We start from the raw sequence: 15,247 nt of genomic DNA, 5'->3' as shown, positions 1-15,247 counted from the left end.
TCGAAGGATGCTCATTCAATCAGAAATTGTTAGTTCTAGTGCCTTTTTTAAAACTCAAAGTGATTGTAGTGCAAACAACCCTCGTTCTAGAACTTCTTTTGATATCCGGTCCTTCTATTATCCCTTTGGACATATTTTGAGGTAGCGTTTTTCGTACTTATCGGTTATATAGTAAAAAATCGGGAAGTGAAGTTCGATCAATGCGAATGAAATCAAACAAAATGTGATGAAAATATATTAGTTTAGAAACAAATTTGGGCTGTATGTTTGAACATTAGGGAGGGGGTAAAGCATAGCATATATTATATTAACCTAGCTAAACCAAATATTTAAATAAGATATAGCTACAATTTATTTTCCAACCAAGCCAAAGCTAGTTGTGTGCTATAAAAGTGGCTTGACCAGTTTCTTGCGTCATGTTCGCATCATCCGCGATCGAAATTATATAGTGTTTATTATATAACCGATAAGTACAGCGTTTTGTTCAGAATTGTTGAATATTTCAATTAGTATTAACCAAAGGATGACATAACTCCAAGAGCCCTGGGATGAGAGCCCTAAATTATGCGAACTGTCGATAATTTATAAATAGATTTTATAGTGGAAAAAAGGGGTTTATGTTTGATCTTGGGAGTCCAGTGGTGTGGAGCTTTTAGGAATTATATTCTCAGTCAAAAAGATCATCATCGATTTGCTGTGAGAGGGGGAGGGGTTAGGGGCCCGGAAATGAGTCTAAAAACTTTTTTCCACCTACTTCAAATGACAAGAGGCTATTTTATTGTGCAGAAAAGATTAGAGAAGCTCCAAAAGAATTTAACGGGAAATGGTCAGCGGAATACTCTGCAATATTATTGTCTATTGGTTTTTTGTTTGTATATGCCTGTTCGGTTGTTTTATATTCGATTATTCTGCTAGTAACCCCATGTCTTTTAGCGGGAAATTAAATAAAAAAACAAGCTTTTTTAACTGAAAGTAAGGAGCGACATTAAAACTTAAAACGAACTACTCCATATATGAAAAAGGCTTTTCCCTCCTCAGCGCCCTGCTCTTTGCGCTAAAGTTTTTTACTGTTTTAAAAAGTAGAGTTGTGAGAAGAAGGCAAGCTATAGCGTAAAGAGCGAGGCGTTGAGGAGGGAAAAGCCCCTTTCATATACAGAGTAATTTCTGTTCGTTTTAAGTTTTAATATCGCTCCTTACTTTAAGTTGAAAAAACTTGTTTTTTTTTATTCAATTTCTGAACGTTTTTGAATTAATACATATTTTGATTGTGGCTCACCGCACAAGAATAATTAAGACGAAATACGCATATTAATTTATGTAATTTGGCTAAATGGCTTTCTCGTATTTTTGATCGGACGGTCTGAAAAAAAGGGTGGGGGAGGAGGCGTGGTTGTCCTCCAATTTTCGGCTGTTTAAAAATGCAACTAGAACCTTTTTTTACGAACGTTTTTATTAGTCATTAATATACGTAACTTACGAATTAATTAACGTAACAAACTTCTATATTTGTATTTTTATCATGTATATGAGAGGGTTCGCCCCCTCGTCAATACCTCACTCTTTACACTAAAGCTTTAATTTTGTCAAAATTCTTTAACAATGACCCCTGAATCACTAGAATAAATAGTTGAAATTAATAAAAATACTTTAGTGTAAAGAGCGAAGTATTGTGGAGGAGACGAACCCCCTTATATACGTAATATTTTATGTTCGTTTTAAGTGTTAATGCTGCTCGTTACTTCCAGATGCAAAAAAAAAATATTTATTTTCTCATTGTTTTTTTTCTAAATAATGCTAGAAAATCCTGCGTCCCTTTATGGAAATTCTCTTCCCTCATGATAAATTCCCCCCTAGGAAGATCCTCCCACGTAACCTTCTCCCCCCGACCCACCCCCAGCCCAAACGCGGAAAAGTCCCCCTGAAAACGATTGTGCAGTTCCCAATAACTATTACTATATGTAAACAATGGTGAAAGTTTGTAACTTGCAGAGCCTCCCTTGGGACTGTGGGGGATTAAGTCGTCTCCAAAGAAATAGTTGTTAGGTTTTTCAACTATGCTGAACAAAATGGCTATCTCAAAATTTTGGCCCAGTGACTTTGGGAAAAAATAAACGTGGGAAGGGGCCTAGATGCCCTCCGATTCTTTTGGTCACTTAAAAGGGCACTAGAACTTTTAATTTCCTTTAAAATGAGCCCTCTCGCGACATTCTAGGACCATTGGGTCAATGTGGTCACCTCTGAAAAAAAATATGCATCCGTGATCTGTCTTCTGGCAAAAAATATAAAATTCCAAACTTGTGTTGATAGGAGCTTGAAACTTCTACATCAGGGTTCTCTTATGCACTGAATCTGATGGTGTGGTTTTGTTAAGATTCTATGACTGATAGGGGGTGTTTTCCCCTGTTTTCTAAAATTAGGCAAATTTTCTCAGGCTCGTGACTTTTGATGGGTAAGACTAAACTTGATGAAACCCATATATTTAAAATCAGCATAAAAATGCAATTCTTTTGATGTAACTCATTCGTTACCACGAACTGTTTGATAAAGTTCATTCAATTCACTCTCCAGATGAGGAACTGGCTCAGATATTTTTTATTTCGCCTTATTCTGAAAAAAGACGAAACAAATCAGTTTCATTACTGTCTTCAAGTGAGCTGTGCGTAATTTAAGACCGGACATTTTTGAATTAGCCAATTTTGGCAACTGTTCCTGAAATATGAATGGATTGTGTCATAACTGTATCTGATTCTAATAATTGCACCTCTGTTGCAAACATTGCTGGATATATAAAAAAAATAGGCGCTTGAAAATATAGTAAGTATTTGTACATAGGTTTTTCTGTAATTTTTTCATAATATCATAGGAATTATTTCTGGGAGCCCAAATTCATGGAGGCTAACTTTATAAAAAGAACAAATGTCGGCACATTATACGAGTCCCAAGCAAAAAGAAGGTGAGCTAAAAAGTTTCCTGCTTACCTTCTCAGTTTTTACTGTATTTACTATATATAAAAATAGTTTAGAATAATGTAACACAATTATATATATATATATATATATATATATATATATATATATATATATATATATATTATATATATATATATATATATATATATATATTATATATATATATATATATATATATATATATATATATATATATATATATATATATATATATATATATATATATATATATATATATATATATATATATATATATATATATATATATATATAGTATTCGTAAGATATACTCCCTGCAGCTCAAGAAGTGAAGTTTTGTTAATCCTAATAAAATATACCTAAGTATGATAAAAATATAGTACTTTAGAAACAAATTTAGGCTATATATTTTCACATTAGGGGGGGGGAGGGTTTAAAGTACAGAGGGTCTGGATGTAAATAATGTTAGTTACAATTATTCTGATATTATGAAGTAAGAATTGTTTTCTGACTTCACACTGTCCAAATATTTTACCCACCCCTCATTAATGTGCATATATATATTGCTGAAATTATGTATTTTTCATCTATTTTGTCAATTCTTTTTGGTGAGAGAAGTTAGTTGGGATTTCCTGGTGTTGGTGTAATAATCCTTCTGCCCTCAGGTAAAATTAGAGCTCTATAAGAAATGCCCTGTTATTATTATATTTTACACATTATTGAGATTCAATGGGTTTCATCCAGGCATATGCGTGAGGAGAGGGATAGATTTTCGTCCACAGTCTCAGGATTTTTAAGATTTTCCCCATAAATTCCAATATTTCTTATATTATATACTATTTTTGGTTTGTTAAATTCTCATCTCCCTTAAATGCTACCCCCTTCTCATACAGGTTCTAACAGATTTGTCAGCATCCATTTGAAGTAACAAAATCAATATATCATCGCAAAAAGACAAGTAATGCAACTTCCCTACAGGACTTTTAGATTGTGCCCTAATATAGAAAAAGGCAAGAGAGCACTGTGGCATTGGAATGAGTGTAGGGATCAGTAGCTTCAGTTGAAAGATATTTCGTTCTCCCCTGTATTTTGGAAAGTATTTAGGGAGGGGGGCATTATTTTCATAGAAAAAGCCTGTTTTGGTGTTTTTATTCCTCCGCATAGATTTTTACCCTCCTAATTTTTTGTGAATTGGCATACCACAGGATGGCTGGCCCCCAATGCCCGTTACTCTTCCTGACTGAAGAGCTATGAAATGGAGTTCAGAACCGCTGGTTTGGGCTATTTAGTCGAGTGCCGTTTACTTTACGTTTTTACTTTCAGGATATGAATATCCAATTCTGCTGTCTTTTTGGGTACGAACAAGCTCCCTGTGAGTTTACCCCCTTCCCTGCAAAAGAATTTCGAATAACCTCTGTTTAACTTCTGCTTTTTGACTTTTCATTCGCACGATGTTCATCTGGAAATGCCGAATAGTTTTTGCGTTTCAAAATCTACTTCCTTGAGGATAAGTAGGTTCCCGTATCATTATGTGAATGACGAAGATAAAGTGCCTCTTTGATCGAAGCACAAAACTTTTATTAAGATAAGAAGTGTTTTCCGATTTCCGCTCTGTAAAAAATAATACCTTAAATGGAACTTGAAATCATCCTCTTCTAATCAGTTCACAATCTGAAAAGTTGCAACTAAGACACATTTTTTCGTTTTTTGGATAGGCAAGTCTTTTTTAATATATATATGCACAAACACGCACACACATATATATATATATATATATATATATATATATATATATATATATATATATATATATATATATATCTATATATATAAAAATAAGTTGTCTGTCTGTGGATGTGTGGATGGATGTGTGGATGGATGTGTCAGGTGACGTCACCTGAAAAAACTGGATTAGGTGACGTCAAAACTGAAAAAACTAAAAAAAGGCAAAAACTACAAAAAAAACTAAAAACTAATAAAAAAAATAAAAAAGCTAAAAAACTAAAAAAACTATAAAGGTAAAAACCAATAAAAAACTAAAAAAAAAACTGAAAAAACTAAAAAAAGGCAAAAACTACAAAAAAAAACTAAAAACTAATAAAAAAAGTAAAAAAGCTAAAAAACTAAAAAAACTAAAAAAACTAAAAAAAGGTAAAAAACTAAAAAAAATAAAAAATAAAAAAAAACTAAAAAAAAGGAAAAAACTGAAAAATAAGCTAAAATAAAGGTAAAAACCAATAAAAAACTAAAAAAAAAAAGGAAAAAACTAATAAATGACGACACTCAAAGAGAAAGCGACCAGGACAAAAAACTAAAAAAAAAGGCAAAAACTACAAAAAAACTAAAAACTAATAAAAAAAATAAAAAAGCTAAAAAACTAAAAAAACTAAAAAAAGGTAAAAAACTAAAAAAACTAAAAACTAAAAAAAAACTAAAAAAGGTAAAAACTAAAAGAACTAAAAAAGAAAAAAATAAATGACGACACTCAAAGAGAAAGCGACCAGGACAAAAGGAATGTTCGATTAGCAATCAACAAAGCACCGGGACACAGGGAGTATAAATGACGACCAGGACACAAGTAAAAAAAAAAATTAACAAAACTAAAAAGAAGGTAAAAACTACAAAAAAACTAAAAAGAAAAAAAAACTAAAAACTAATAAAAAAACTAAAAAATCTAAAAATCTAAATAAACTAAAAAAGAAAAAAAAGGAAAAAAATAAAGGAGAAAAACAAAACTAAAAAACGAATGTATATACAGACCGGTACACCGGGATACAAATGACGACCGGGACACAGGGAATATAAATAACGACCGGGACACAGGGACACAACTACAACGGGGACACCGGGGGAAACAGGGGGATATAAATGACGACCGAGACAAAAAAACTAAAAAGAAATAAAAACTAAAAACTAATAAAACTAGCCTTAGTGACTTAGTCTTCTTAACATTAATTTTCAAGCCTATTTTAGCACCCTGAACTCGTAAAACCTCTAAAAATTCATTCATTTTGCTCACACTTTCATCTAATATGCTTAAATCATCAGCATAATCTAAGTCCAGGAGCGTTCTTCCTCCCCATTTGATTCTATGGTCTCCAATTGCCTTTCCTTTGCTCCTTAAGACGAAGTCCATCAAAATGATCCATATAAAGGGGGATAGAACACAACCCTGCTTAACTCCTGATTTAATACAAAACTAGTTGCTAACCTCATTTCCTACCTTAACCGCAGCAGTATTATCAAACAGTTCGTGGTAACGAACTGTAGTAAGGAGCGACCCGGCTCAATAGTAAACGAAACTCTAAAAAACGGAATTTCGATGCTAAAAAATATATCAAAAGAATCGGATTTTTATGCTGATTTTAAATATATAAGTTTTATCAAATTTAGTCTTTGTCATCAAAAGTTACGAGCCTGAGAAAATTTGCCTTATTTTAGAAAATAGGAGGTAACACCCCCTAAGAGTCATAGGATCTTAACGAAAATCACACCATCGCATTCAGCGTATCAGAGAACCCTATTGTAGAAGTTTCGAGCTCCTATCTACAAAAATGTGGAATTTTGTATTTTTTGCCAGAAGACAAATCACGGGTGCGTGTTTATTTGTTTTTTTGTTTGTTTTTTTTCCCAGGGGTCATCGTATCGACCAAGTGGTCCTAGAGTGTTGCAAGAGGGCTCATTCTAACGGAAATGAAAAGTTCTAGTGCCCTTTTTAAGTGACCAAAAAAATTGGAGGGCACCTAGGCCCCCTCCCACGCTCATTTTTTTTCCAAATTCAACGGATCAAAATTTTGAGATAGCCATTTTGTTCCGCATAGTCGAAAACCATAATAACTATGTTTTTGGGGATGACTTACCCCCCACAGTCCCTGGGGGAGGGGCTGCAAGTTACAAACTTTGACCAATGTTTACATACAGTAATGGTTACTGGGAAGTGTACCGACGTTATCAGGAGGATTTTTTTGGTTTGGGTGTGGGGTTCAGGGGAGGGGGCTATATGGGAGGATCTTTCCTTGGAGGAATATTTCATGGGGGAAGAGAAATTCAATGAAAAGGGCGCAGGACTTTCTAGCATTACTATTTAAAAAAACAATGAAAATATAAACATGAAAAAGTTTTTCAATTGAAAGTAAGGAGAAGCATTAAAACTTAAAACGAACAGAGATTATTACGCATATGAGGGGTTCTAAAAATACTTTAGCATAAAGAGCGAGGTATTTAGGAGGAGATAAATACTTCGCTCTTTATGCTAAAATTTTTTTAAATAATTTCAACTATTTATTCTACGGCCTTTCTGATTCAGGGGTCATTCTTAAAGAATTGAGATAAAACAAGATTTAGTGTGAAGAGCGAGGTATTAACGAGGGGACCAACCCCCTCATGTATATAATCAAAAATATAAGAATATAAAAGTTTGTTACGTAAGTTAATTCTTAAGTTACGTATTTTTTTTTACTAATAAAAACGTTCGTTAAAAATTAAAAGATCTAGTTGCCTTTTTAAGTAACCGAAAAATTGCATGGCAACTAGGCCTCCTTCCCCACCCCTTATTTCTCAAAATCGTCTGATCAAAACTAAGAGAAAGCCATTTAGCCAAAAAAAGAATTAATATGCAAATTTCATTTTAATAATTTATGTACGGAGAGCCAAAATCAGACATGCATTAATTCAAAAACTTTCAGAAATTAAATAAAAAAAACAAGTTTTTTTAAATGAAAGTAAGGAGCGACATTAAAACTTAAAACGAACAGAGATTACTCCGTATATGAAAGGGGCTTTTCCTCCTCGACACCCCGCTCCTTGCGCTAAAGTTTGATTCTTTCTCGCAACTCTACTTTTTAAAACAATAAAAAACTTTAGCGTAAGGAGCGGGGTGTCGAGGAGGAAAAGCCCCTTTCATATACGGAGTAATCTCTGTTCGTTTTAAGTTTTAATGTCGCTCCTTACTTTCATTTAAAAAAACTTGTTTTTTTATTTAATTCTCGTACATAGCGCAGATCACTTTAATGTATTTTTCTGGTATACCATATAACGATAAAACCTTTGTTAACGCTGTTCTATCAACAGAATCGAAAGCTTGTTCATAATCGATAAAACTAAGGACCAAAGGTGTTTGACATCGAAGGGACTTCTCAATTATTAACCTAAGACTGAAAACATGGTCGACACATCCTCTACCTTTTCTAAAACCGCATTGTTCTTCCCTTAAAATTTTGTCTACAGCATGTCTCAGTCTAAAAGGTATCACATTACTCAGTAATTTGCTACCTACAGAGACCAGACTAATGCCTCGATAATTACGACACTCACTCTTGTCACCTTTCTTATACAGTGGTTTAATTAAGGTTTTCCTAAAATCATTGGGTACTTCCCCTTTTTCAAAAATCATGTTCATAATCTTCAGTAGCTTATTCCTAACCTCAGAGCCACCATATTTAAGAAACTCATTAATCATACTATCAGCACCTGGGGCCTTATTATTTTGTAATCCTTTTAGTATTGTCGCTAATTCTTCCTCACTAAACAAATCTTCCTTCACATCCAAGGTATCACGAACTTTTTCATTTTCATCTATATCTTTTCCTGCAACTGTATCTCGGTCTAGCACATTCTCAAAATGTTCCACCCATCTTTCTTTAACTTTTTCCTTATCACTAATTGTGGCCCCATTTCTATCTTTAACTGGGACTAGTCCGGATTGGCTACTCCCTTTCAATTTATTAACATGCCAGTACAATGCCGTCTAGCCGCATCTTCCAGATCCTCAGCAATTTTATCCATCGCCTCCACTTCACATCTCCTTAGTTCATATTTTAATGTTTTCTCCACTTTCTTTACATTCCTTTTGTTTTCATACGACCTATCACTCAGATAATTCTTATACAAACCCCTTCTACTCTCTACTAAACCTAAAGCTTTTTCGCTAATATTCCTAGTTGCAGTCTTAGCACTCTTCCCTAGGACACCATCAGCAACTTCACAAATTGTTTTTCTGAAATTATTCCATCCATCTTCCACATTGTCAAATTTTAAACCCTCAAGTTTAGTACTCAACTGTTCCTGGAATTTTTTTCTCAAATTTTTCTCCTGAAGTCTACCAACATCATAACTTTCCGGGAGGGAGTTACCCTTCCGAAATTTCAGCTTTAAATTAACCTTAGACACTACTAGATGATGATCTTTACTTTTAACATCAATAACGGCACTCCTATACACCCTAGTATCTTGTATTGATCCTGCTAGTCTTCTGTTTACAATAACATAATCAATAAGGTTTGCTGTCTTACCATCACGTGAATACCATGTCAACTTATGGGCCATTTTGTGACCAAACACCGTATTGGTATACTATTGGTATACTAGGTTGTTATACCTACAAAATTGCAAAAGCCTATAGCCATTACTGTTTTCTTCTCCTACATCAAATTTACCTAGGCTAGGATACCATCTATCCCTATTTCTACCAACCTGGGCATTAAAATCTCCTAGCAAAAACACCATATTTCTACCTGGTACCCTGTCTATTTGCTCCTGTAACTGTAAGTAAAATTCATCTGAGTCATTAGTATCTCCATCAGTTGGTTCAATGGGGGCATATACTACTATAACTGATACCCTAAACTTTTTAGTCATAAAATGAGCAATTAGTATTCTATTATTAATACCTTCCCAGCCTAAACAAGACTTAGCAGCTTCCTTATTCATCATGAGCCCTACTCCCTGTCTATGTACCCCATCCTTCCTGCCTGAGTAAACAAATTTTATGTCACCTAATTTCATGCTTCCTACCCCTGGGATATGAGTTTCTGAAACTCCTAGTAAATCCAGTTCAAACCGTCTGAATTCGTCAGTCAAAATGTCGATGCGATAGTCATTTTTTAACGTCGTAACATTCCAAGTTCCAATATATATATATATATATATATATATATATATATATATATATATATATATATATATATATATATATATATATATATATATATATATATAGGGGTGCACCGACCCTGTCGGGGTACTCGAAAGACTGGGGATATTGGGGGCAACTATTCCCATTTGAGGAATGGCATCCCTCGGGGAAATTATTGCCTAGTAAATGACACAGCATTTACACTGGATTCTGATCAATGAATATTTCTTCTGGGCTTGGTCTGTTTGGTGGACGTTTTCGGGCTAAGAAACCTCATACTAACTTTTTGTCTATTACGGGTTGTCTCCCCGTTGTAACATAATATTTGTTGGATGAATATATGAGTCGGAGGTTTTAGACTTGGGATTGTCTGTGCAGGATTTTGACTCTTGTTGATTTGAAAGAAGAGAATGCTGAAAACCGTCAAATGCCGAAAACCATGTTTTGACCAACATGGGTATATATATATATATATATATATATATATATATATATATATATATATATATATATATATATATGTATATATATATATTTATATATTTTAGACTTGGGATTGTCTGTGCAGGATTTTGACTCTTGTTGATTTGAAAGAAGAGAATGCTGAAAACCGTCAAATGCCGAAAACCATGTTTTGACCAACATGGGTATATATATATATATATATATATATATATATATATATATATATATATATATATATATATTACGGGATTCGAGGTTAAAGTACTTGGACAGCGTTAGAAAACAATTCTTACTTCATAATATAAAGAATAGTTGTAGCTAACACATCTTGCATGCAGGCCCGCTATACTTTACCCCCACCTCCCTTATGTGCAAATATACAGCCCAAATTATGTAAGTCCAGTGCATTTTGTCACCCGTCACTTGTCTTTGTGGCTATGATACTAATTTTCTCAGATCTTACAAAGCGGAACTCTTGAGTGTGTTCCGTTTAATTAACAAGTACCAACGATAGTATTGCAAGCAGAGTAAAATACTGTTCAGATAAAAACTATTTTGCCCTTAAAAGATAAAGGAAAGCAAGTTCTTTAGACCTCCTGCCTGCGACTTTATTTTTCTATTCACCCTATTGGGTTCTTTGTTATTATTACCATCAGTAATTTATTGATAATTACCATCAATTTTTAAGAAAACTAACAATTCGGGCTCTTGAAAAGGCCAACAATCTTCTGATGACTTTTAGTGAATTTTTTGTCTTTTTTTAGTCGAAAAGTCGATCAATATAAAATCAAACCGGATGCATTACTAGGAAAAGCCTCAGAAGTAGAAAGTACTCAAGAATCTTTAATAGTGCAGCTTACCTCTGAGAATCCTTATCAAGCACAAAGAGAGTTAACCTAAAAAAGACTTGCCCCAAATTATACAATCATTTTAAAATTCGTGTGCGAGTCGGTTGGAAAAAATAGAGGAGATATAAAAATGTAATATATATATATATATATATATATATATATATATATATATATATATATATATATATATATTACTATGAAGACCACACTGCCTTTCCTTGACGAAAGTATAACAGCAAAATAGGGATGAAACCTTTTAATCGACAGTGAACAGATACAAAATTTTTAACTGGATATTTCGAACACATATACAGTGTTCATCATCAGCAGTAGAACTAAAAGACATCAACAAAATTTATACCTAGTATAAATTTTAAAATACCCAAAGTTTTTCACTCAGCCCTGGAACATATGGTAAAGATAAAAAAACATCTTTCTTGTCTGTTGTTTCCAGAATGTCGTTAGAAAAATCTAAAAAAAAATTCCTTTTTTCGAAAAAGTCTGGTCAATTAACCAACCTGGATAATGGTTACTTATTAAAATTTCTTTTAACTATAATAATTCCTACTCAACGTATTGGGAGAACAAGTTCTAAAAATGCGACCAGTTAAGGATATGATTAAACCAATTTTTACGTAGCGATTATGACCGGATTATGGCAAAGAAAAAAGAAAGATGTTTTTTGTTCTTTACCATATGTTCCAGGACTGAGTGAAAAACTTAAAAACAATTTACAAAATATTGCTTTAAAGGTAGCTTTAAGAGGTCGTAATACTTTGACTAGTTTTTTTTTTTTTTTTTTTTAATTCTGTAAAGGATCGAACTTCCGTAGAGCAACAAAGTGGGGCTTATAAAATCCCATGTACTTGTGGGACGTATGTGGCTATAGCTCTTATATGGGACGTACTAACCAAAATTTAAAAACGAGGTTACTACAACATCACATTTCTATTTCATCAAACAGTTCGTGGTAATGAACTGTAGTAAGGAGCAACCCGGCTCAATAGTAAACGAAACTAAAAACGGAATTTTGATACTAAAAGAACGTTAAGAGAATCATAATTTTATACTGATTTTAAATATATAAGTTTCATCAAATTTAGTCTTACCCATCAAAAGTTACGAGTCTCAGAAAATTTGGAAAGTAGGGGGAACACCCCCTGAAAGTCATAGAATCATAACGAAAATCACGCCATCGCATTTAGCGTATCAGAGAACCCTATTGTATAAGTTTAAAATTCCTACCTACAAAAATGTGGAACTTCGTATTTTTTGGCAGTGTAAACTTTAAAAGTAGGTTAGATACATAATTAAATTCTCAAGTTCTGTCAAATACCCATTTCCTAAATGATTATATTATAAATTCTGAATATTTGTAGTAATTCCTCTAAGTTGACAGATTAAAAAAGGTCAGTTCCTGTCAAATGTTTCGATGTTTTATGTCCTTGTTTTAGTGAATATAAGCCACCGTTTTAGATTACTCGAGTCATTTCTTATTCTGTTTCTGTCCTCTGTTATACGGTATTATATGTATAAATAAACATTTTTATACTCGACACATAAACCTTATGAAGGTTAGAGACGCTTGACATCCTCTACCGGTCGAACCCCAAATTGTAGGCCAACGCTGCCATAAGACTCTAAAGAAGAGACCACAGAGAAAGGCACCCTTTATAGTGAAAAGTAGAAAACCTTACACCAGAAGAGCGATCACGGGTGCGTGTGTATTTATTTTTGTTTTTTTTCCAAGGGTCATTGTATCGACCAAGTGGCTAGGATGTCACAAGAGGGCTCATAATAACGGAAATGAAAGTTCTAGTGCCCTTTTAAAGTGACCAAAAAATTGGAGGGCACCTAGGCCCCCTCCCACGCTCATTTTACCCCAAAGTCAACGAGATCAGAATTTTTAGATAGCCATTTTGTTCAGCATAATCTGAAAACATAATAACTAAGTCTGTGGGGATGATTTACTCCCCCACAGTCCCCGGGGGAGGGACTGCAAGTTACAAATTTTGACCAGTGTTTACATACAGTAATGGTTATTGGGAAGTGTACATACGTTTTCGGGGAATTTTTTGGTTTGGGGGGAGGGGGCTATGTGGGAGAATCTTTCCTAGGAGTAATATGTCATGGGGGAAGAGAAATTCAATGAAGGGGGCGCAGGATTTTGAAATAGTGCAGAAAGCCAGCGATTCAGTCTGTGGCGAAGAAACACATGTCATGAGACTCTTTAGACTACTCACGTTTTCATATGTATGTATATATTTATTTCCCATCAAAAGAGACAGATGGAGTAGCCTATAAGATAAAAAAGCAAAGAACACACTGCAAAAGAATACACAAACACAGAAAAATAAAGAACAAATGGATATCTAAATAGATCCCCTCTTCGTGTTCATATAGAAACAAGACTAAAAGATCTCCTACCTTAGTCGTAATTATGAACTACACCAACGTTACTCACATAGGGGTGAATTGATAAAGAGGGTGTGAACTTTGATTCTACCAAACCGATATTAAATTGTTAAATAAGTATCTTGTAAAATTTGGGTTTATAATTAGCTTCTTAGCTCCCCTTGGGGAGCATTGGTCACTCAATAACGTGAACGGTTGATTAAATACAATAAATAAATAAATATGAATCTTGCTGGATAGAACCATCCGTCTAAAGAGTTAAAACGAAGTGGAGTTATCCTAATTACGAGGGTAGATGCTGAACGCATCAGTTTCCTGCTATTTGCAAAGAAGTTTAACTTTATGTGAAATTGAGGGGTTGATATGGGGGGATAGCTCAACAACAATTTAGATAGTTTTCGTAACAATTAATAGTTTTGTATGAAAAACTTCTTTTCCTACTTAATTCCATCGGGGAAGGGGGGAGGTAGTATTACTGTCGTTTTCGTATCGCATATTCACGACATCATCCTTTCCCGAACATATTGATTCAACTACACTCCCCTGATGGATTTCTACAATACATTCTCTTAATAATTCCCCTTAAAAATTGTTCATCAAATCATTGTTTTTGATTTGCTTTCTCGTTGAATTGTCATCTATTTTCGATGTCAGAACAGCCGTATCCCGGATTTTGTTACGGGGTGGGGCTAAAAAAAACTTTAAAAACTAGTCAAAATGTGTTTTAATGAATTTTTATTACATTTTTACAACTTGGACAATCATTTCTGAGGGGGGAGGTAACCCCCCCTCGTGAATACGGCCTTGGCTGTCAGTAGGAGCTAATTTTGCTTAGAATTTTAAAAAATTTAGGAGTTTTGCCTGTATAGTCGCCATTTTAAAATAAAGCAAGTGATTTTGTGTCCACGCAAACCAAGATTACCTATTCCAAGAATTCCTTGAATTTCAACCATTTGGTGTACATCGCGCATGTGCTACAAATGCCACAAAGTTTCACCACGCGCGATACAGCTCCACCACACATGTCACAGTTCCCACACTGCTTACCGTATTTCTACCATATTTGGCACACTTTTGTCAAGCCTGGCATGCGCCAAATGGAACATACGCTTAGACGGGTAAGCTGGATAAGGGCTGCTCGAATGCAGTCTAATAAAGTGATTTTAGAGATTTAACCCTAAAAGATTCAATAAATGCTCAACTTCCCATCTGCATTTAATGTTATTAATATCGGAGGCTCTTAACCAGATGCTTCACCCGTCCATGTATTTCACACTGAGGTATTGCAATGTTTATTGGTTCATTTTTATTCCGTCTGAAGCGACGGAAAACTTATATTTTGAGAAAGTGTCATCGGCTTTTTCTCACTGGCAATTAAATATAGTCTTTGTTATAAGCCTATGAATCCAGAATTAGCTTTTTTTCATTACTTTTGTACTTTGGCTTTTATTTTGTATGACATGACTTTTCTTGTTATTTGAAAGATGACAGTTATGTTTATCTTGAAAATGCGAGTTTATCCCTGTCCTAGTGATAAGAGAATCATCAATTCTTAGACACCATAGATATTCTTCAATTTTATAGGATTCGACGTAGTTTCTCATATAAATTATTGCTGCTGTTCTAAGAGGCTTTCCATATGTTCTCTATTTCTT

At 33.9% G+C, this 15,247-nt stretch overlaps 1 protein-coding gene across 6 annotated transcripts in view; it reads left to right on the top strand.

Moving 5' to 3' along the window:
• Positions 1-15,247, top strand: part of LOC136032806 (uncharacterized) — a 60,524-nt gene that overhangs the window by 28,806 nt on the left and 16,471 nt on the right. Inside the window, exon 1 of one of the 6 annotated variants that reach the window (XM_065713199.1) lies at positions 2,645-2,814. The exons of 4 other annotated variants lie outside the window; for them this stretch is intronic. The gene's annotated coding sequence lies outside the window, so the exon portion shown is untranslated. Of the gene's footprint in view, positions 1-2,644; positions 2,815-4,573; positions 4,664-15,247 lie in introns of those variants that run through there. One more of the 6 variants, XM_065713200.1, reaches the window with a different exon arrangement.

This window comes from Artemia franciscana, chromosome 11 (assembly GCF_032884065.1).
Source record: "Artemia franciscana chromosome 11, ASM3288406v1, whole genome shotgun sequence".
Taxonomy (NCBI): Eukaryota; Metazoa; Arthropoda; class Branchiopoda; order Anostraca; family Artemiidae; genus Artemia; species Artemia franciscana.
The sequence above is the reverse complement of the archived record's forward strand: the minus strand, read 5'-3'. Positions and strand labels throughout refer to the sequence as shown.